Source organism: Maylandia zebra, linkage group LG12 (genome assembly GCF_041146795.1).
Source record: "Maylandia zebra isolate NMK-2024a linkage group LG12, Mzebra_GT3a, whole genome shotgun sequence".
NCBI classification, from domain to species: domain Eukaryota; kingdom Metazoa; phylum Chordata; class Actinopteri; order Cichliformes; family Cichlidae; genus Maylandia; species Maylandia zebra.
This window is the reverse complement of record NC_135178.1, coordinates 34993793-35018188: the sequence shown is the minus strand read 5'-3', so window position 1 is coordinate 35018188 and position 24396 is coordinate 34993793. Positions and strand designations below refer to the sequence as shown.

Sequence of the window (24396 nt, the reverse complement as noted above, 5' to 3'; positions counted from 1 at the left end):
TCCAGTTTTGCTGACTGAAAGTGCTTTTTATTATCTTAAACGTGGCATTATTCTGCTACCAAATCTGCTAGTTTCAGGACTTTGGGGACTCCAGCTTTTTCACATCTTCTTCACCCTTTTTTAATGTGTATGTGTCTATGTGGTTTTTTTTTTGGTTTTTTTTTAATACACCATCTTGATAATTAAGTTTTGACAGCAACACATCTTATCCTTATCTATCTAAGGTCAGTGAATGCTGTACACGAAAGTTTACACATCTGGCACTTCTTCACCAAAGCTGGACCCTTTAAAATGTTACAATGTAGTCCATTTGGATGCCACTGGTCTCTTAAAAGATTAAAAAGCATGGTAGCAGCTATTGAGCCTTCAGGGTGATGTCACAACGCTCACATCCATCTTTAATATGCGGTATGACCGTTACAAAGAGATTTTGTACTGCTGCTTTTATGTTGATTAAAATATCTGGCATTTTCTTTTTGATAGTGCAGTCACTGTTGCATGTTATGCTTGCTATGTCCTTCTAAGCCCTCACATTCATGGGCCCTGTACATAAAGAGTGAATTGTTGTTTATACTAATAGATTGTGACATATTGAACTTTGAGGTTCAATTTGCTGATTCTTTTCACATCTGAAGGGAGTCAAACTGTCTCTTTCCTGTATTCACGCCTTTAATGAGGTGCTAAGTGAATCAGCTGCTGGCTGTGTATTTGCTGTAAAGTGGTTTCAGTCCTGTCGCCTAATCTCAGCCAACAAATGAGCTTTTTATCCCCCAAACTGTTAAATTTCAGTACCAAGACATTAGTTTAGACTCACTCATCTGATTTTAGATTCTAGAAAAAAGAATAAAGCTATTTCTTTAAACCTTTGCTGTTTTATCTTTGATCGCTATCTTTTGCGTCTTCCCTTGTTCAACCTGTTTATTTGTTTTGAATAGATGATAAATGGGAAGAGCTGTTTGGTGTGAAAACTGTGTTGAAATCAGCAGTTTTGCAGAACACACACAAGAGTTGGAGCAGCTGCTCTGGCTTGGGAAAGAGAAAACACCTCTAACAGTCCAAAATAAGTACATACATCTTCACATAAAGATAAGACGCTTCATTTGTTATACAGTGACACGGTTTCGGGGTGATAGCAGAAGGTGGTCATACATCAGCCGTAATCCCGCTTTATGAGTAATGACACGCCATAATTTTACAGAGCCACATCTGAATGTGTTGATAGTGGTGAGGGCACTTTAATGTTTATATTATACATTTCTAATAAAACAGAAGATCTCACTGAACTGTTTTTTTTTCATGTAAGTTTTTAGTCTATTCTTCTATTTAATTTTCATCCATCCATCCATCCATCCATCCATCCATCTTCATTCGCTTTATCTGAGGCCGGGTCGCGGGGGCAGCAGCCTAAGCAAAGAGGCCCAGACCTCCCTCTCCCCAGCCACCTCCTCCAGCTTATCCGGGGGAACACCAAGGCGTTCCCAGGCCAGCCGAGAGATATAATCTCTCCAGCGTGTCCTGGGTCTGCCCCGGGGCCTCCTCCCGGTGGGACATGCCTGGAACACCTCACCCAGGAGGCGCCCAGGGGGCATCCTTGTCAGATGCCCAAACCACCTCAGCTGGCTCCTTTCGATGTGGAGCAGCAGCTGCTCTACTCTGAGCCCCTCCCGGATGGCCGAACTTCTCACCCTATCTCTAAGGGAGAGGCCAGCCACCCTTCGGAGGAAGCTCATTTCTGCTGCTTGTATCCGCGATCTCGTTCTTTCGGTCACTACCCACAGCTCGTGACCATAGGTGAGGGTAGGGACGTAGATCGACCGGTAAATTGAGAGCTTCGCTTTTACACTCAGCTCCCTCTTCACCACGACGGACCGGTGCAGCGTCTGCATTACTGCAGCTGCAGCCCCAATCCGTCTGTCGATCTCCGGCTCCCTTCTCCCATCACTCGCGAACAAGACCCCGAGATACTTGAACTCCTCCACTTGGGGCAGGAACTCATCCCCGACCCGGAGTGGGCACTCCACCCTTTTCCGGCTGAGAACCATGGCCTCAGATTTGGAGGTGGTGATCCTCATTCCTGCTGCTTCACACTCGGCTGCGAACCGTTCCAGTGCGAGCTGGAGGCCCTCACCCGATGGAGCCAACAGAACCACATCATCCGCAAAAATCAGAGATGAGATTCTGAGGCCACCAAAGCGAAAGCCCTCCGCCACTTGGCTGCGCCTAGAAATCCTGTCCATATAAATTATGAACAGAACCGGAGACAAAGGGCAGCCCTGGCGGAGCCCATCACCCACCGGGAACGAGTCCGACTTATTGCCGGCAATGCGAACCAAGCTCTTGCAACGGTTGTATAGGGATCGAATGGCCCGTAGCAATGGGCCAGACACCCCATACTCCCGCAACACCTCCCACAGGACACCCCGAGGGACACGGTCGAATGCCTTCTCCAAGTCCACAAAACACATGTAGACTGGTTGGGCAAACTCCCATGCACCCTCAAGTATCCTCGAGAGGATAAAGAGCTGGTCCAGTGTTCTGCGACCAGGACGAAAACCGCATTGTTCCTCCTGTATCCGAGGTTCGACTAGCGGACGAACTCTCCTTTCCAGCACCCTGGCATAGACTTTCCCAGGGAGGCTGAGGAGTGTGATCCCCCTGTAGTTGGAACACACCCTCCGGTCCCCTTTCTTAAAGATGGGGACCACCACCCCGGTCTGCCAGTCCACAGGTACTGCCCCTGATCTCCACGCAACATTGCAGAGGCGTGTCAACCAGGACAGCCCTACAACGTCCAGAGCCTTCAGGAACTCGGGGCGGACCTCATCAACACCAGGGGCTCTGCCACCAAGGAGCTGTTTAACTGCCTCAGTGACCTCGCCCCCGGAAATTGGCGGGTCATTCCCCTCATCCCCAGACTCTGCTTCCTCCTCGGAAGACATGTCAGTGGGATTAAGGAGGTCCTCGAAGTATTCCTTCCACCGCCTGACAATTTTCTCAGTCGACGTCAGCAGCGCTCCGCCAGCACTATTCACAGTGCAGGTAGAGCACCGCTTTCCCCTCCTGAGACGTCTGACAGTTTGCCAGAATCTCTTCGAGGCAGTCTGAAAGTCTTTTTCCATGGCCTCTCCGAACTCTTCCCACACCCGAGTTTTTGCTTCAGCCACTGCCCGAGCCGCATTCCGCTTGGCCTGTCGATACCTGTCGGCTGCCTATTTAATTTTCATAATCAGCCAATTAGAAATGGCACAGGCACAGCAACAAGTTTCAGTTCTTTCAGATGCATGGTATATTTTGGTTCTTCATTTAGGTGCTGCCTTTGACAACCAGTGCCTGCAGAACAATGTAAGGAAAGACTGTAAAGTCCTAGAGATGTCACTTATCTGCAGTTCAGGATCTATTAGAAAATCGTGGCACAAAAAGAGACCAGTTGTCTTTAGTTTCAGCCCTTTCTGTTGGAGTCCCCAAATCTGTGGCTCAAAGGAACTCAGCATATGACATGCTACAAAACTTTGCTGCAGGAGGGAAGGTTTATGAAAGGAGAAAAAGAAAGAAACTTGTTTAACTTCCTCCCATATTCACCATGGGTCACTGCAACAGTGTGATTCACAAGATTTGATAGATTTGTCTTTTTTTGTTGTTTGTTTTTTACACCCAACAATGCCCTTCTGGACATAACCCTACCAGGGATAGATCTCTCCATCTGGGCTCAAACTGGGAAGCTTATTGGGTAAACCAATACACTATGGAGCCATGTTAGTGTGAGATTGTAGCTTCAGCAGAAAAAGCAAGGAGAGAGAGGGGGAGAAAATGGTTTAAACCAACCATAAAATGTGCTGTCTTATACAGGTTTCAGCAGGTATGTTAATAAACCAAACTAATAAAACTGAGTGTAAAACAGGACTGCAGTCAAAACTGCAAAAAGCAGTGTAAGCAAAAGGCTGCTGGCAATGCAGAAGAAACCCAGCTGCTCTGCCTGCACCTATTTATATGAATACAGTTGAGCCTCTTCAGCCCTGGGACTCCAAGGAGAGTGCAATTGTGATTTTAGAAACAGAAAAGAACAATTGGATGGTATTTGTTCCTGTGCATTGAAGACAAGCCTTCCTAACATGGACAAATACAGCTGGTATGAACAAATGCTGCCTTGACAGTTTTTTAGAAAGATGCAAACCAGCAGAAAAGTGAAAATTTCAAATGCAAACCATTCTCTGGGGCTTGTCCTCTGAAACAAGTCCAACATATCCAGGAAATATGTTCCCTATCTGGCTTCACCCACCCCTAACATCATCAGTCATGATTACTGGTTGCAAGAAGCTGACGATGAATCAACTCTTTGTTTTTTCATTGACTATGAGCTGACATAGGTGCCCTACTTAAGGACTACATCTCCATGTATCTCATAGAAACGCTAAATATATCTATAAATAAAATGTATTGGAGGGAAAAAGTGGAAGGAATAATTTTTCCCCTAAGAATCTAAACCAAAGGATTTAGATGGTCTCTTGAAATTAAATCTTCTCTTATTGTCTGTGCATTGACATCAGAGGGATCTTCTAGGAATGACGACACTTGAACCACTTTTATCCAGATAATTTATTGGTCAGTGGGTGGTGGTTTTGCACATGTCTCATATCTCTAAGATAACCTGCCTGCTGCTCAGGCTCACTGGCTGTTGTCTCTATAAACATTGTGCCCAGCATGGACACGGTAAAGTCTGAAACAACAACTACATATGAATCCTCCCTGACAAAATGGCCTTATATCACACCCTGAGATGTGCAACAGTGATGGAAAAATCATTGATTATCCAGCTTGTTTTTATCCAGAAAATGAGCAGTGAGGGTCCTTGACAATCTGATAATAAGTTAAGTTGGTATGTGCTAACATTTGGGATCTCAATGCCACGTCTTCATTTCTAATTTCATCAAATTTGTACTAATAGTATTTTTTCTTAACCGCCGTAGCATAAAACACCCAGTCTGACTGCAAGTAGCTCAAAAAGCAATGGTAAAAGTTATGAATAGGATCAGATCTGCAGCTGGCTGTTGGATGATGGCTTTTGTTGAAGCTCCAGCTTTGATTTTTCCTCCCATATTTTTTTGCAAAAATCCACTTTAGTTTTAAAATATAGCTCTGCCGTCATCTTTTACACAACCCTAACTTCCTCTGTCCGATCCAGGACAATAATAGCTGGAGTAATATTAGCTGTTTGTACCGCTGCCATTCTTCAGGTGGCTTATTTGACATATACAAGCACTTTCAGTCCTTCACTCTCCAGAGTCTGGCTCCAGACCTTGACCATTGTTTTTATAAATGGCCTTTTTGAACTGAATAAGGACTCTTTGTTAAACAGGCCCTGGCCTGAAATAGCCTCCATGACTGGTCTCAGTAGCAGATATCCCTTTTCCCTCCCATTACTCATCCATTGACCCCCTACTTTTGTTTGCTCTAGCCTCAGGAGGATGCAGGAGCCAAAGGTGGCTAATCTGTTAGCATGTGTCTTTTTAACTTTATTTTGAAACAGGCCTGGAAAGAGGAATCACTCTTTGGTTTCAAGATAATTAGATTAACCTATATTCCTCCTGAAGAAATATATTTTAAGAATGTGCGTTTCCATTACGTCCACATCAGGCAGTGTGTTTACTAACAGCCTGTAGAGCTAAATATAAATAATTATTTACTCTTTTCTAATTATGCTAATAGTGTTAATATGCAGATTGTGGGTGGAGGCATGTGGAGTGTATGTGGGTGGATTTAAGGCCATTTTGGAAGGATTCTCTGATTCACAGTGTGGGCAGCTGGACGGATGAATGGATGTATTTACAAATGGATGGACGATGGACAAAGCACAGTTAACCGTGTAAATGGATGAACATTAAAAGCGTGCATTGTCTCTGCTGGACTGGACACATTTATGGGGGCTTAAAAGACTTCAAATAGACCTATCCTGTTCATTTACAGCTTCTCATTTACATTCTTGGACTCTGCTAGACTAGCTTTGTATGATTAACTGCATAAACTAATTTCTTTCTTTTTCTTATTGAATCAAACTGTTTTAGCTCCACCCACATCACTTTTAAGCCAGTTTTCTTCTGACTGGCTGTCAATCACAAAGACAGTGGGCCTGTATTCATGTACCAAACTAAGAGTAAAAAAAAGTAGAATTTTCAGTGTGATATTCTCATTATATCGATAATACATGGATGGTATCTGCAGTTCTCTTGTTTGTTGTCCATGCTCTTCTTTCATACAGCACGTGATGATCGGTATAATTCAGACATCTAGAAAGAAATTTGTCGATTGAATAAAGTCTCTGCTAAGTTAGCGAATGCTTTCTTTGCAATTGCAATCTAAATCTTCATTTTGTGCAATGATCTTCTATCTCTACTCACAGTAGTTCCGATATACAGTGGGGCAAAAAAGTATTTAGTCAGCCACCGATTGTGCAAGTTCCACCACCTAAAATGATGACAGAGGTCAGTAATTTGCACCAGAGGTACACTTCAACTGTGAGAGACAGAATGTGAAAAAAAAAAATCCATGAATCCACATGGTAGGATTTGTAAAGAATTTATTCGTAAATCAGGGTGGAAAATAAGTATTTGGTCAATAACAAAAATACAACTCAATACTTTGTAACATAACCTTTGTTGGCAATAACAGAGGTCAAACGTTTACTATAGGTCTTTACCAGGTTTGCACACACAGTAGCTGGTATTTTGGCCCATTCCTCCATGCAGATCTTCTCGAGAGCAGTGATGTTTTGGGGCTGTCGCCGAGCAACACGGACTTTCAACTCCCGCCACAGATTTTCTATGGGGTTGAGGTCTGGAGACTGGCTAGGCCACTCCAGGACTTTCAAATGCTTCTTACAGAGCCACTCCTTTGTTGCCCGGGCGGTGTGTTTTGGATCATTGTCATGTTGGAAGACCCAGCCTCGTTTCATCTTCAAAGTTCTCACTGATGGAAGGAGGTTTTGGCTCAAAATCTCACGATACATGGCCCCATTCATTCTGTCCTTAACACGGATCAGTCGTCCTGTCCCCTTGGCAGAAAAACAGCCCCATAGCATGATGTTTTCACCCCCATGCTTCACAGTAGGTATGGTGTTCTTGGGATGCAACTCAGTATTCTGCTTCCTCCAAACTCGACGAGTTGAGTTTATACCAAAAAGTTCTACTTTGGTTTCATCTGACCACATGACATTCTCCCAATCCTCTGCTGTATCATCCATGTGCTCTCTGGCAAACTTCAGACGGGCCTGGACATGCACTGGCTTCAGCAGCGGAACACGTCTGGCACTGTGGGATTTGATTCCCTGCCGTTGTAGTGTGTTACTGATGGTGACCTTTGTTACTTTGGTCCCAGCTCTCTGCAGGTCATTCACCAGGTCCCCCCGTGTGGTTCTGGGATCTTTGCTCACCGTTCTCATGATCATTTTGACCCCACGGGATGAGATCTTGCGTGGAGCCCCAGATCGTGGGAGATTATCAGTGGTCTTGTATGTCTTCCATTTTCTGATGATTGCTCCCACAGTTGATTTTTTCACACCAAGCTGCTTGCCTATTGTAGATTCACTCTTCCCAGTCTGGTGCAGGTCTACAATACTTTTCCTGGTGTCCTTCGAAAGCTCTTTGGTCTTGGCCATGGCGGAGTTTGGAGTCTGACTGTTTGAAGCTGTGGACGGGTGTCTTTTATACAGATGATGAGTTCAAACAGGTGCCATTCATACAGGTAACGAGTGGGGGACAGAAAAGCTTCTTACAGAAGACGTTACAGGTCTGTGAGAGCCAGAGATTTTCCTTGTTTGAGATGACCAAATACTTATTTGCCACCCTGATTTATGAATAAATTCTTTACAAATCCTACCATGTGGATTCATGGATTTTTTTTTCACATTCTGTCTCTCACAGTTGAAGTGTACCTCTGGTGCAAATTACTGACCTCTGTCATCATTTTAAGTGGGGGAACTTGCACAATCGGTGGCTGACTAAATACTTTTTTGCCCCACTGTATTTAAACTCACTGACTTGTTATAAGGTGAAATTCTTCAGTCAAATGTTACATACTGGATTATCTGTCTCTATAGAAATTGGAAAGGCTGTATTATCCTTGGGAAAATACAGTAATGATTTCCAGCTGCCCTGTGCTGTGATTTTTTTTTTTTTTTAAAGAGTGTACCCACATCTGGATGTAGTTAATATTATGTCCATCGTAGGTTATACTGAGCCCCTGACAGTCTGTGAGCCATGTTTGGCCCCTAAGAGGTCAGGATATAGAGATGATTGACATGAAAATTAAAAATGAACAAACACGTGTTACACTTATGTCAAAAGATTAATCTTTATTTGTTGTTTTGATACAAAAACATATATAAAAACATGCATATTAAAAAGCTAGCTCCAGCCTTTCTGTGTGGAGTTTGAATGGATTCCCATGCCTGCCTTGGTTCACCTCAGGTCCTCCAGCTCACAGGAACAGGTCTGAGGCAGATTCAAAGCCTGCAGCGCCTCATCACAGCAACCTAAATTTCAAAGGTTTGATGTTGCTTCAGGTTCGGGTCATTATTGTAAAGCACTAATGCTGCATTTTATGATTCTTCAGTTATTTGTTTGTTTCTGGCTCATCATCCTTTCTATCCCAGTCTGGCATGTCCTCACGATCCCCTCAGGCTCATATCAAATTAAATTAAACCATTAAATGTAACTCTGCTAATAAAATTAATGGCCAAATAACAAGCTGATTTACTTTCATCAGCAATTTGTCCGCCAATAAAATCACACGTGGTCAGCTATATAGTACTGGACTCATATTCCAAAGCCAACACACATTTAAACCTTAAAGCATTATATCAGTGTCCTGGGGAGAATCATTTGTTAAAAATGTTGTTTTTACTCCATTTATTATGAATGTAAAAAAGTAAATTTTGGGTGAAACTGGAGATGCCCCTGTGGAGTTTCTGCAAAAAAACGTTATGACTCAGACTAATTTATCAGTACTCTAAAATAACATATATCAGCTGGATTTAATACATTTGAATGAATAACTAGGACATAAAACATGATGATGAACTATAACGTAAAGGTCCAGTAAGTGTGAACTATTGCTCCTTTGTAGCTTTGCTTACTCAGAGTAAAAACCTCAGAGTTTACCTGAGATTTAACTCTGGGGTTTTGTTTTTTTTTTATAAAGGTGGCCTAACATGATCCAGAGAAGGTTAGGTCGAGATAAGAGTTCAAGAGGTGAAAAACCAGCACCTGACCAGTCAGTTCTCTGGATAATAGCCTCATCATTCTTGGAAGATCCTGATTTTGTTCATGGAGTAAGATGGTCTTTAGGTTTTTAGAAACAATAAGAATAAGAAAAACAGATTCTCAGTAGTTATATAACAGCATATTCATAAGAACAAAAATGTCTTGTTGACTTTATATAAAAAGAAGTCAAAGGTAAATATTTAATGCAACATTTTATTAGTGACCTGTGGGACCCAAATATTAAAATGTAACCTGTGAGAAAATGATCACATTCAGTCTAAACATCATTTCTTTTTTCCTCCTGCACTCAAACATCCACATGCTTTTTTTTTGTACAATGTGATTTTACATTAAAACCTCCTTTTTTAGGTTTGTGTTTAATGTTTTATATAAACTATCATTGTATTTTCAGCCTGACTTAAACAGTCAGCCAAGTGAAGGGCTCAAGGTTGCAGGAAATACAATTTTTCTATTATTCTCCTTCTACTTTCTGTGATATACAAACTACTGTAATGGTGGATGCTCATATGAAACATGCCAACATTTAAAATAACAAAGTCAGTGTTTGTACAGGTAATCTAATGTGAACCAAAAGCTCTAAACACTCAGAAAATTGGTTTAAAGAAAGAAGGAAAGGCTAAAACTAAGTGGACGAAGGTTCATTGAAGGATTACTCTGATCTGTGGATGTAATGTAAAGATGCTAAATGTATTTATGCAATTTAAAAAATTCCTTTAATATACGTAGACTTTTAAAATTATGTACGCCTTCATTCTTCGACTAATAACACTTTTCAAAAAAAAATACTACCTAATTTTCCATCACACCTTTAAAAACACAAAAATAAACAAAAAATTGATGAAATTATAAAATATTAATCTCTATTGTGTTGCTTAACTACCCTAGTAGTCAAACTGAAATGATTAGGTGATTAACCACTTTGATAACTCACAGCTATTTGATTTTTAATGCAAAAAAAGTAAGAAAAGAAAAGGGAAAAAAAATCCACTTTTTCGTATGTAACTTTAGATAAACGGCTTTTATGTTATTTTTCTACTTCAAGTATTTTTGGCTTGTTTCAACTTTTGTGGGAGTATTTCCTGCCAAAGGTTAAAGTTCATATAGGGGCCAGCGTCTATGACGCAGGTGTCACGCGGGATTTCATTAAATACGGATGGACCTTTAACTGAATCCATTACAGTGAATAAGCAAAACAAATAACAGGAAATGAATATCAGAAAAACACGAAGAGGAATGTTTGCTAACAAGCTAAAGAGGCTACAAGCTCTTGAATGACCTCACAAAGTGGCTTTTATGTCCGGATTTAAGTCGCAGTAATGTCGCAGTATTAAAGGTAAGTTTACCAGATTTTCATGTTTTAAATTTTTATTATTGCTGTATTGCTGCATGGGCCACAGAATCCTGCTAATTAGACCCTGTCGCCTCTGTGCTCATGCTTTTTGTTGTTGTCTTTGTTTCCTTTCTGAGTGAGAGTGGTAAGTTGTTTCCAAATATTATTGTGTCTCCATTACTATTATTTGACAATCCCTCTCTTTTCTAATTGGCTAATGCTTGGGGGGCAGCGATATAGCCTCATAATTATGACATGATATTTCAAGAACATTTGCAATTTCTGTTCCAGCAAACTTGAAGAATGAAGTTTAAAATAACTCATTTACACTTTAGTTTAACAACAGCGAAAGTAGCTAAAACTTGTAACTCATCAGATGCCTGCGTTATATATTTGCGCTATATATTCACACAATAACACTGAGAAATATTTTATATCTAGGATATTATAACTAGCTGCTAAAGCACTGCTTTTCCATGATGTAACCACATCAGTCATTTCCATGATGAATCAGCATGGCTGTCTTACCACTATCACTTCCTTCATAACCAGGCTGTACTTGACACTATGTTCTTGCCTCAAGTGGTGAAACAACCTTGTTGTTTCCACTTTTAGCAGGAACAGTTTTTTGAAGTAGTTCATTTTCAGATGCTAAGTCTGTATCAGAAAAGACGCGTGACTCTGGCTTTCAGACATGCCTGGGTTTGTCTCATGCACGCACTAGAGAATACAAATTCATGGTGTTTGTATGATGTGAATGAATGTAGACTGTTTATGAGAGGGAAAGTGAGCTTTTTAAAAAAAAAAAAGATCTTTACTTACTCCAAGAAAGTACCGGTCTTCTCAAACAACAAACTAAGACTCATGAGCTAGAAGCCCCTACTGAGTGAGAAGAAAAGGGTTTTGATTATGTTACATACAATCTATTTCTAGTAAAACAGAAATTAACTTTGATTAAATCAGTGAAAATCATGTGTCTACGTTACATAAATTAATATTTAACAGTTACGGTTGCACTTAGTAACCTTCCTGTTAAACAGGAATGTAAGTAGAATAAAACCAATTGAGTCGAGTCCCCACGAGTTGTGCTTAGACTCATTCAGGCAATGATTTGTTAGAGAATTCCTTGCTCAAAAAACATAAAAACACAATTGAAAGGTAAGGCTCAGTGACAATAAACTGAAGTTAGTGAAGGTGAGTCCTAGCATACAGCTAGCAGCTACAGCTGTGTAAGCAGCCATGTCACTAACTTTAAGATTCACCGAAGTTCACATTTCATGTTTGAAGAAAAGCTAGACCAAATGAAGATTTATTACAGTAATATAGATTTTTATGTTGTAAGCATTGTTAAATAGCTTCCAGTTTAGTTCAGATCAGCACATCTGGAGTGTGATGGGCGGTGTTGATGCAGGGGTTCTTGAGTTCAGCTGCCAGGACTGTGGAAGTAGGTCAGACCGGAGCGCCTGGGAACCTCTGCTCAAGTATACATTACAAACAAGACCCAGCCCAGGGGGGAGCTGTAATCTTTTTAGGCCCCAACTTATCTCCAGGTCTGTTCAGCTTTAGCACACACCTGGTTTTTATTTAACAGAACACTAAATGTGGCACAAGGTACTGTAACATTTGACCTCTGGAGTTAATGAGATATTTCACTCTGGGACCTCAGTCTCTCATCTGTGTGGTTTTTTTTTTTGTTTTTTTTTTTTTTTCCCTCCTAACATCATAGTCACTGAAATGAATCCTTCTTTCCGTCATTACTGTCCTTTTCCATTTCTTCCTCTTGTAGTCCCTGTTCTACAGTCACATGACAGAACATTGATGTTTTAACTTATTCTGGTTTCAAACTGAGTATATTTATGTCCCAGAGCCTCGGTGCACTTGTTGATTAGTGTTGTAAAAAATGGTAAATTGTTTTAAATATTTGAAACCAGCACATGGATTAAAGCTTGACCAGTATTTGATGATTTGTGATATCGGGTGATATGTTTCTTTCTGTCAGCTGCAGAAAAAACAAACATTTGTTACGTTGCTGTGTTTGTGGCAGTGTGTGTTCCCATCTAATCCAAAATTTAAATTGGCAAGACCAAGAGTCTAAAATGTCACATTTTCTCAACAACAAGATGTCATATTTATATATTCACTTGTTCAGTATTGTTGTTGCTTTTGATTTTGTTTATTAGAAAGACATGTTTTGTAAAGCTTAATGTCCAGGAATTTTATTCGGCTGAGTTAGAAGCTAACAGTAGCTATATGATATACCATGTTCTTACTAAATTATTTGACTCGGACACAAACTAAAAACCAGCAATATTTGGAGGGTTAGTGCAACCTTATTTTCTAGCTACAGAGCTGTAGTCACCCTAATATAAAGGATGACGGTTACATTGTCCTTAATAACAGGTCATATTCAGGGTCGTTGATTGGCAAACAACAACATATAGCAGGAAGAATTCACCAAAAACAAAACAAACCACAACATTGTGGTCATTAAGATCTTTTTACCAGTTTGGACTATTTGCACTTAAAAAAGTTCTAATCCAAAACTTAGTGTATTCATTTACACTTTACTCAGCGTGAGTACGATTGCTTTCTGAATATTTGGCGTTGAATTTTTGGTGTCGGGAATATTGCATGCACACTGTGAGTTAGTTTAAAGATGTGCTAGGCATGAATAATAAGCTAGAGAGGCTCCAAATGGTTTTTGGGTGCTTGTGTTTATTAAAAAAAACAAAAGACAAAGAACTGCGTCACAATTTTAAAAAAAAAAACGAGAGGCTCCATCCAAGCGCAGGAAACTGGGTCAATATGTCATCATTTCACAAGTGCATTTCCTTAATTGAAGTCTTAAAAAGGTCTTAAAAAAGCATTGATTTGGGGATTTTAATAGTGCAGGAACCCGGGCCAATTTTGACAATAACTGTGGCTGCTGAAAGCACAATGCATGAGATGGACGGGTATCCACACTCAAGCATGCAAACACACGGTGTCTTCATGAACACATGCCCACACATGTGCTTCTTGCTAAGAAAAAAGTCTTAAAAACACAGGCCTGTTATACACACTGGTCTCCTCCCCTCACTGCACACTTCAGCTGAAAATCAGTCATGGGGAACAGCAGAGGTGTTTCTGAGCTGTGAAGGAGAAATCAGCCGTGATTGTTTCACAGCGCAGCTTTTGTTCTTAATCACAACCCTGAGATGAATTCAAGAGGTGGTGAATTCAATTAAAACTAAAATTAGTGCTTGTCTGCCAGCTGTGTGTGTGTACACGTGTGTGTTTGGGTGTGTTGAGTACCATAAATGGAGGTGCTCATTTATCAGCCTTTAGCACAGTGCTCTTTCCAGGGAACCATTAACTGAAACGCCCGTTTGGAAAAGTGTGCTTAGCCCACGGGGAGCTGTCTAATCTACAGGCCTCCACTTAAACAATGCAATGCAATTATGATTATTAAGTTATTATGTTGGTTCGGTGAGCAGCTGCAGTGGTGGAGAATTTCCAAGTCATGATTAAATTAAGTTAAAGGCATTCAGTGGATGCTTTCATATCAAACAAACCAAACTTGGAAGTATCAGCTCTTTTCTTTGTCCAATTCGTGGAATGTTTTGTCCAAGAATGCTTAGAAACTATTTAGAAATTTGCTTCAGAATGTAATTGTCATGGTTATCCCATTAAACACAAGATTTTCAGAAATGTGTAGAGGGTGGCTTCCACTCTTTTATATTTCTTACTGCTCTGTAGGTATAACACACACACGATTGTAAGATCAACAGAGATACTGGTGTTATTTTAGACGGCTATAATAAGGAATAATTAATTTTGGCTTCAGATATTGATTTAGTTTTTGTCTTTTTTCATTTGATTTTTGTTGGTATCAGTGAGCAGAAAGTAAAAAGACACTTACACACTCCATAATGTGAATCTTCCATTTCACTACATCCCAAAGGTTCTCTGTTCGATTCCGATCAGGTGACTGTGGAGGCCGCAGGAGTACAGTGAACTCATTGCCATGTTCAAGAAGACAGTTTGAGATGATTTGAGCTTTGTTTATAATGTGTTATCATACTGGAAACAGGCATCAAAAGATGGGTAAACTGTGGCCAGGGTGGATCCATGCTTTCATGTTGTTCACACCAAATTCTGACAATACCGTCTGAATATAACAGCAGAGATTAGGACTCATCAGACCAGGCAGCATTTATTTTTCCAGTCTTCTATTGCGTTTTCTGTTCTCAGCTCATAGGAGTGGCACCGGGTGAGGTCTTCTGCTGCTGTAGCTCATCTGCTTCAAGGTTTAACGTGAATAGATGCTCTTCTGCATAGCTTGGTTGTACTAAGTGGTTATTTGAGCTTCTGTTTCCATCATATAGGCTTGAAGTGGTCCATTCTCCTCTGATCTGAACATCAACCGGGCATTTTCACTCAGAGAACTGACACTGAATGGATATTTTCTTTTTTTCTGACGTTTGTGAACCGTAGAGATGGTAGTGTGGGAAAATCACAGTAGATCAGCAGTTTCTGAAATACGAATCGCCTCAATTGGATCCTTTTGCCGTGAAGGAGTAGTGGGTCTGCTCTGAGGTCCTGAATGACCAAACTCCTCAGCTCCACTCAGTGCACTGCAGCTTTTGATAATGAGGAGGTGAATGATGGTGATGAACCCACTCACTTATTTAAACTCTTTTTTTTTCATGTTCAAGAAATCAGTTTGAAATGAGCAGCAGAATGAGCCGTCAGACGATGGGTACTGGTCATAAAGGTGTGGACAATATTGCTCCGGCAGGCTCTGGCATTTAACTAATGCTCAGTTGCTACTAAGAGACCTAATGTATTCCAAGATAGAGTATCCATGAAACCCTCCAAACGTGCGTGAGCTGAAATAAACGTCTCAGTTTTAGCGTATAATCAGTTTTGTAGGATTAGTCAAATCTGTTAACAATCAATACAGCATTTATAATTGGAAAAAGTAGGTAAGTTTTTGTATAGTGAAGAAGTAGTACAGGCACTTAAAAAGATGCTCTGGTAAAATTTTAAGGTCAATGTCAATTGTATTTCTATGGCACATTTAAAAGCAAGTTGACCACAGTGCATCGCAAGTTAGTTGATGAACAAGAGGAAACCATATAAAAATAAATACAGAAGAATAAGACATGAGGTGAAGCAAATGCATTATATTTAATATAAACAAAAGAAACTGATGGTACTCAAAATGAACTCTGATTAAAAGCCAACATAACAAAGTGAGCTTTACGATGGGATTTGAAAGACTGTATAGACTCTGAAGTACGAATATCAGGTGGCAAGTTTTTCCAGCGTCACCATGGCGATTGCTTTGAAGTCTCTTTGTGCCGGTTCCCATATTTGCTCTGTGCTTTGTGTTCATACCTAAATGCTAAGAGAAAGATTATATGTGTCCTCATTATGATAGGAAAATGTATTGATCTGTGAAACTCTAGCCTATATGTTTATATTATTAAATGGTAATTATGAGACTGTGTTTGTCAATTCATTTTACGGAGAAATGCAAAAGTAATGTAACGAGTGGTATAACAAATTACTTTCTCCTGGGAGTAATTAGTGCATGTATAGTAAGTTACCTAACATTTAACCGCAAGGCATGCAATTAATTCGCTTGATGCCTTAACGATAGTGGTGGCTCAAAGTGAAGCTAATGAGAATCCAATGAGAATCAATAAGAGAATCGATAAGAAATCAAACTGATAAGTGATATCGATAATGGAATCAGAATTGCTAAATTTGCATTGATTCCCGTCCCTACTGTGTTTGTACCTCGTTACTTCCCACTTCTGACTTGAGTCAGCTGCCTTCACAAAGTTCCAAAACATTTTGTTTTTAATAAAAACCAAGCTAAACATTCTCATAGAATGAACAAACCCTGTATTACTGAAATGAGCAAACCCTTCATTACTACTTTATTAAATTAAGCTTTTTTTGTGCAAAGAATACAAAAAAAACCAAACAAACTTATAGAAAACTCTAATCTAACCTTAACTCAGTTTAAGACTTAAGGTTTCATTAAGCAGTCACAGTGACTTTTTCTGTCTTCTGGTCCACATCACTCAGGTAGGTTTACATGAACACTGCTGACCTCTGACCTTTATCTGCTGACACCTTTCAGAAAATGTAAACCACTGCCATGAACATAACAAACCCTGCATGATGTGACTGCACTGCTCAGCAGCTGGTGGGGAGTTCAACACAGTCAGCTTCTGTGACTTCTGTGGCAACGTTTAGTCACTATTTTAAAGGATGTTTATGTTCAGATTTTTTTCCCCTTTTAACTACAAACAGTCTGACAAAATCTGGCTTCAAAACAGCCTCATTTTGTGTTCAGCTGTTTAACCTTAACAATTTAATAGAGTAAATAGAAAATGATAGAAAACGTCTGTCTATTTATCTAAAGATGAAGAAGTTTTCTTGAAGACAAGGAAGGCATCAAAATTTGACCACCGTTGCTTAGAGAAATATTATTTGGTCATGAAAATAGTTGGCCAGTTTAGTGTCAACCTGATTGCTGATTAAATACTAGGCTTCAAAATCATAAATAAAAACTTAAAGGCACCCAACACTGGTGAATGATGGATTTTTTTTTAAGGTGCAGGAACTATTTAATAGCAGGTCTAGTGTAATTCTTTTTTATTTTACTCCAACTCCATCATTGCTGTACTGTCTGCTTACCTGTTTTCTTTTAGTGTCCTTCATTCCCTCATCATTTGTCACATCAGGTCTGTATATTTTACAACTCAAGCAGAGTCTTTGGACGGTTACTTCACCGTCATGATGTTGAGGGTCGTGAGGATTCATGTTGCTTTAGTTTTAGCTATTCACTGTGAGCTTGTTAGTTTTACATTTTTAGCTTGAGGTCCATATTTGCAAACCTTTAGATTCACATTTCTGAAGCCTGTCTATGTTGATATTGAGATTTCCTGAAACAGTGAAGGAAGGGTAGGGGGGGGAGAGAGCAGCCCAAGTAGTGTCCAAGTTGGATTTCCCATAGTGAGTATTAAAGATGGATGTGATTGGTTTTGAACATTTATGTTTTAGCTGCTGCCATGTTGGGAGCCTGATGTGACCATGGGGCAGCTGTCAGAGTCACTATGTGCCTATCTCTAGTACTCAGGTGAATGAGTTAGAAAAAATTCATCTTCTTCAGAGTTGTTATGAAGTTGGAAACTATCTGCAGAGATCAAAATTATTTTTTTTGTGAGGCAGTAACATTATTAACTATGCTGTAAATTTAGGACTATACCATGGGAGTCTGTGGGGATTAACTCTCTTTTAAAGACATCCTCAAGTGGACATTGGAGAAGCTGCAGTTATGAACATTATGTGATTGGCCTGAATAATTTCCATTATGTGTCAATAAGTAATGGTGCAAAAAGTCTGCTGCAGTCAGTTCCTGATTCTTTCTGCACTCACTGCAGCAGGAACTCCCCACGTCTGCTCTGCAGTCTGGTGAGCTATGCTGACCTGAGCTCACAGCAGCAGTTCTCCATCATGTACAGGTTCTGGTTAGAGCGGCCTTCTAGCTCGCAGTGAGCAGAACAAGACTCTTATTAAAGGTGGGCCAGCACCTGGACAACATCTGATTCGCTGTGTGTGTCTCTATCTTACTTCCTCTGCTGTTTCCAGAAGAGGAACTGCTTCAAAGATACAAATCTACAGGCAAGGCTACTCTGATCAGGAGTAAGGCTTCAATTCAGAAGAACAGAAAGATTTGAAAACCAAGAGGATGTGACATGTTAGATTTTGTTTTCTCTATTTTTTTTTTATGCTAATAGGCTGCATCCTGCATTTGTGTGTTTCTGTGTGTGTCTGTGTGACATCCAGAACACAGAACTGACTGTGCAGACTTGGACTGTAAAAGCTAATTGCCTATGGCACCAGGCAGGCCTTCCACTAATGAACCATGTGCCTGAGGTTAATTCAATTTTAACTGGAGTTCTCGCAGGTCACAATGTTTCTCCGAGGGGGTAAAAAACAGAGAGGGTGGTTTAAAACGGGGGAAAAATATCAGCGCGAATTTATGACATCATGAATCATGTATGAGCCGGTGGGAAAAAAAAGTGAGCTTGTTGGCTTGTTAACAGTGTACATTTGACTAATATGTGATCATTCAAACAGCCATCCCTCATGATTTCAGATGAGAACACTTATTTCATTACTTATTTAAAGAATAAAGAAAAGATTCTTCTACCTGCTGCCGTCAGTCTGAAACTGACTGAAGGTTCAATAAGAACTCGAACGAACAATTCAGCAGTTATTGATGGTTTGTAGTTGTTGTAGTTGTATAGGTAATTTAATCACTTAAGTTAATTAGTCTGATTTAGGAGTTCCCTTTATGAAACGGTGACCTTTTGGGATGTTAGATAAGAAGAAGGGTTGGGTGATCCTCTCTTTAGTCCCATTTGCCTGTCCTTCTCCCGTAAGTTTGCTAATAACAGATTTCTGTGTGTCTGATCCATTATCATCTCACAACTCTGTTCTCTGTATGCTCTTGTCTCTGTAAGGCCACACTTTCCCTTTACATGGTTTTTGTATATAAGATAAGATAACCTTTATTAGTCCCACGCGTGGGAAATTATAAATCTCTGCATGACTGTTATCTGAGGATATACTGGTTATGGTAAAAACAATAGTCACACAACCTTTGGTCTCAAAGAGCCCTGTTTTGACCCCCAGAATCAGAGCAGAATCAGGAAAAAATGCTTTTAAATATGTGTTTTCTGTTTCCTGGAATAATCTGCTGTATGATCTGAAGCCATCACAAGTGATTACTGTGGAGGCGTTTTAGGACATTATAAAGAACTAAGGAAGCGGTCCTCTTTGTCATTGCTCTGGAAATTGCTCTCGTTCATAATATCTTATTCAGAATCAGAATCAGAATACTTTATTGATCCCTGGGGGAAATTATTTCATATGATCTGGATGTTGTGTTCACTCTGTGTCATGTGTTATTTTTTTTAATTTACGTTTATATTTGTTACAGTCTCTGCTGCTCTTCTGGTCAAATTAACCTTGAAAAATGGATTTTTAAGCCCAATGAGACTGGATAAAGGATTAGACTAGAGGGAATAGAACTGTTTATGTCTGTATCTTTGATTTTTAAGTTCAAGCTTGATGTAACTGTTACCGTGTTCTGGTGAGATGCTCGTTTTTCTCCTATCGCCAACTGTTTTGCTACTTGTCTTGTTACTAATTATGTTTATTAATAATTCAGGTCCTCAAACTTAATCTACTATATACTACTTTGTACATTTGCTGTGGTTTCACACATAACCATGTCTGTGGACATCACAATGAAATACTTTGGTAAATGGACTTCTTACATAGCACCCAAGGCACTTTATACAATGCCACCCATTCACCTATTCACTCTATGCATTCAGTGCTTTTATGTGCTTTCAAACTAACATTCACACTCCAATGGATGCATCAGAGAGCAACTTAGAGTTAGTATCTTGCCCAAAGATATGGAGACATCAAATCACCAACCTTCCGATCAGCAGATGACCTCCTCTACCTCCTGAGCTACAGCCATCCTTACTTTGATTGATTCTCAGTCAATGTCAATCTGTGAACTAAGATGATGCTACACTTGAACTTTTGGTAAAACTGGCTCATAAGATTAATATTGTCAGATGGGGCGACCATAGCTTAAGAAGTAGAGTGAGTTTTCTACCAATGGGATGGTTAAATCTAGCATACATGTCAAGATATCCTTGGGGAAGATAATGAAGCCTGAGTCAGGGTGCAAGTGCGACTATGTGTGACTAGGTGAACAAGACTTGCAGTAGAAAAGTGCTATAGCAGTAACAGTCTATTTACCATTTACTAAATTGAGGTCTTTGAAGTTGATGCAGAGAAATGCAATCGATTCCAGACAATGCTTGAGATTCCTCAAGGATATTGTGAAAAGCAAAGGTTTGTTCATCATATCGTTTGCACCATCTGAACCCTTCCTGCTGGAGTGCAATGCTGACTCTGGTCAGCTAATGTGGATGGAGAGGTCTAGGATGCCCTTCTTTGGTAGTTTTAATAACATGCCTTTCATGATTTTTACAGTTATGTAAAACTAAACTGAAAGTAGGTGTGATGAAACACTTTGGTTAGCTGAAATAAAAACAAACAAACAAAAAACTAGAATGCTGGGAAAAAAGTACTAGATTAAACAATAATGTGTATTAATAAGATTCAATTTAAAAACAGTACTGCAAATACCTTTAGTTTCAGTCTTTGGTCAGTTTGGTCAAAGGCTGGTGAGGCTTTGGTGTTTGTTTACTTCAGGATGAATACATGACCGCGAATCAGCTGGGTTTACACAGCATTGTTTTTGTTGTGAACCTCTAAAATCTGCCCCTGACAAGTAGGCTTCATATTCTAATAACTGAAAAAAGCTAAGGTAAACTAATAAAAGCTAAACTAAAATTAATAATGCATCGATATCCTGCTGTCTTAGTTAATTATAGGCCAATCTCCAACCTTCTTTTGATCTCAAGAATCCTTGAAAGAGTAGTTGTCAAACAGTTAACAGATCATTTTCAGAAGAATGGGTTATTTGAAGAGTTTCAGTCAGGATTCAGAGCTCATCACAGCACAACAAAAGCTTTAGGGAAGGTTGCAAATGATCTTCTTATGGCCTTGGACAGTGGACTCGTGTCTGTGCTTGTCCTGCTAGACCTTAGTGCAGCATTCGTTGAACATAATATTCTATTAAAGCGATTAGAGTATGCTGTAGATATTACAGGTACTGTGCTGCAGTGGTTTGTATCATTGTATCTATCTAATAGACTCCAATTTGTTCAATTAAATGGAGAGTCCTCTTTATACATTGAGGTTAATTATGGAGTTCCACAGGGTTCAGTGCTGGGACCAATTCTGTTTACATTATACACGCTTCCCTTAGGTAGTATCATCAGAAGACATAGCATACATTTTCACTGCTATGCAGATGACACCCAGCTCTATCTGTCCATGAAGCCAGATAACACACACAAATTAGTTAAACTGCAGGAATGTCTTAAGGACATAAATGCCTGGATGACCAAATTTTCTGCTTCCAAATTAAGATAAAGCTTAGGTTATTGTACTTGGCCCTAAAATCTTAGAAATATAGTATCTAACCAGATTCTTACTCTGGATGGCATTACCTTGGCCTCCAGTAAGACAATGAGGAACCTTGGAGTCATTTTTGACCAGGACATGTCCTTCAATGCACATATTAAACAAATATGTAAGACTGCTTTCTTCCATTTGCGCAACATCTCTAAAATTAGAAAAATCCTGTCTCAGAATGACGCTGAAAAACGAGTTCACGCATTTATTACTTCCAGGCTGGACTACTGTAATTCATTATTATCAGGATGTCCTAAAAACTCCCTGAAAAGCCTTCAGCTAATCCAAAATGCTGCAGCAAGAGTACTGACAGGGACTAGAAAGAGAGAGCATATTTCTCCTGTATTGGCTTCCTGTTAAATCCGGAATTGAATTCAAAATCCTGCTCCTCACATACAAGGTCTTAAATAATCAGGCCCCATCTTATCGTAATGACCTTGTAGTACCATATCAACCCATTAGAGTGCTTGGCTATCGCACTTGTAGGCTTACTTGTTGTTTCTAGAGTATTTAAAAGTACAGGGTGGGCCATTTATATGGATACACCGTAATAACATGGGAATGGTTGGTGATATTAAAGTCCTGTTTGTGGCACATTAGTATATGTGAGGGGGCAAACTCCTCAAGATGGGTGGTGACCATGGTGGCCATTTAGAAGTCGGCCATCTTGGATACAACTTTTGTTTTTTCAATAGGAAAAGGGCCATGTGACACATCAAACTTATTGATAATGTCACAAGAAAAACAATGGTGTGCTTGGTTTCAACATAACTTTATTCTTTCATGAGTTATTTACAAGTTTCTCTTGTTCACAACCATTGACATGTCGAAGAGGTTAACACGTGAGAAGCGGACCGAAATTGTGTTGATATCTAGTGAATGCAGTAACCGGGTCATTGCAGCAGATTTCAATGCAAGACACCCTACGAGACCACCCATCTCCCATGCTACAGTTAGCAAACTGGTTGCTAAGTTTCGTGAAACTGGTTCAGTGTTGGATTTGCCAAAATGTGGACGCAAGAAAACTTTCACTAATGAAGAAACATCAGTGGCTGTCCTAGCTTCATTCAGCAAGAGCTGCATGTCACTGGAGAGTGGCATTAGTCGAACATCCCTTCGGTGGATATTAGCTACTCACAAATGGTACCCTTACAAATTCCAGCTACTGCAGCATGACCCTCAGTTCACTCAGAAGATTTTGTTCAGTGATGAGGCAAACTTTTATGTGAATGGTGAAGTTAACAAACAAAACCACCGCTATTGGTCTGACACTAACCCACATTGGATGGATCCCTCCAAGACTGTTGGAACAACAAAAGTGATGGTTTGGTGTGGTATATGGGGTACAACGATAGTGGGTCCATTCTTCATCAATGGAAACTTCAAGGCCACTGGATATTTGAAATTGCTACATGATGATGTGTTTCCCTCTTTATGCACTGAAGCTGGCACGTTCCCGGAGTTTTTCCAGCAAGATGGTGCACCACCACATTATGGGTGCCAGGTCCGAGCAGTTCCTAGATGAACAGTTTCCTGGAAAGTGGATTGGTCGTTGTGGGCCAGTTGAATGGCCCCCAAGGTCTCCCGATCTGACCCCCTTAGACTTTTATCTTTGGAGTCATCTGAAGGCAATTGTCTATGGTGTGAAGATACGAGATGTGCAGCACCTGAAACTACGGATACTGGATGCCTGTGCTGGCATTTCTCCTGCGGTGTTGCTATCAGTGTGTGAAGAGTGGGAGAAGAGGGTTGCATTGACAATCCAACACAATGGGCAACACATTGAACACATTTTATAAGTGGTCAGAAACTTTTAAAAAACTCATGAAAGAATAAAGTTACATTGAAACCAAGCACACCATTGTTTTTCTTGTGACATTACCAATAAGTTTGATGTGTCACATGGCCCTCTTCCTATTGAAAAAAACAAAAGTTGTATCCAAGATGGCCGACTTCTAAATGGCCACCATGGTCACCACCCATCTTGAGGAGTTTGCCCCCTCACATATACTAATGTGCCACAAACAGGACTTTAATATCACCAACCATTCCCATGTTATTACGGTGTATCCATATAAATGGCCCACCCTGTACAACAGGCATCATTTCCTGTCGCAATGCTGGATGCACACATAAACAAGGCCAATAATCATCTCAGTGTATGCACAAGTAAACTTTCTTAGCCAAAGGCTAAGACTTGTCTAAACACTTTGTGACAAGTTTGTGTCATACAAATGGGACAACCATAATGTTGACATTTAAAGCACAGAAGCCCAACCCACCTGTGTCTGATTACGAAGGGCAGCCAATCAGAAGACAGTTGCTTTAAATGAGATGTTAGGAAACTTAAAACATCTTGTTTCTGACAGAGGGTGAACTGAGTAAAAGATAAATAATAATTAAATAATAATAATTTTCAGCTTTGAATCATGCATTGGTACTCTAGCAGACTCCAAGAATAAAAACATTAGCATGATAGGTCCTCATTAATCTGTATAATAAATCATTTGGGAATTGAAAAGAAGAATAGTCTTTTGCCGTATGTCTGTGACACTTTGAACTGCAAACAATGCTTCAGCCCTCTGCACTGGCCTTCTTGAGTATCATTAGAAAACAGCCTAACCACAGTGAAAGTCAGCACATACCCAGACTGTAAAC

The 24396-nt window shown here is 40.0% G+C and overlaps 1 long non-coding RNA gene across 1 annotated transcript in view; it reads left to right on the top strand.

The window, feature by feature from the left end:
- Window positions 1–10407: 10407 nt before the first annotated feature.
- Window positions 10408–24396, top strand: part of LOC111500564 (uncharacterized) — a 68442-nt gene continuing 54453 nt past the window's right edge. The window contains exon 1 of the long non-coding RNA XR_002721163.3: window positions 10408–10608. This is a non-coding gene — a long non-coding RNA (uncharacterized LOC111500564). The remainder of the gene's footprint in view (window positions 10609–24396) is intronic.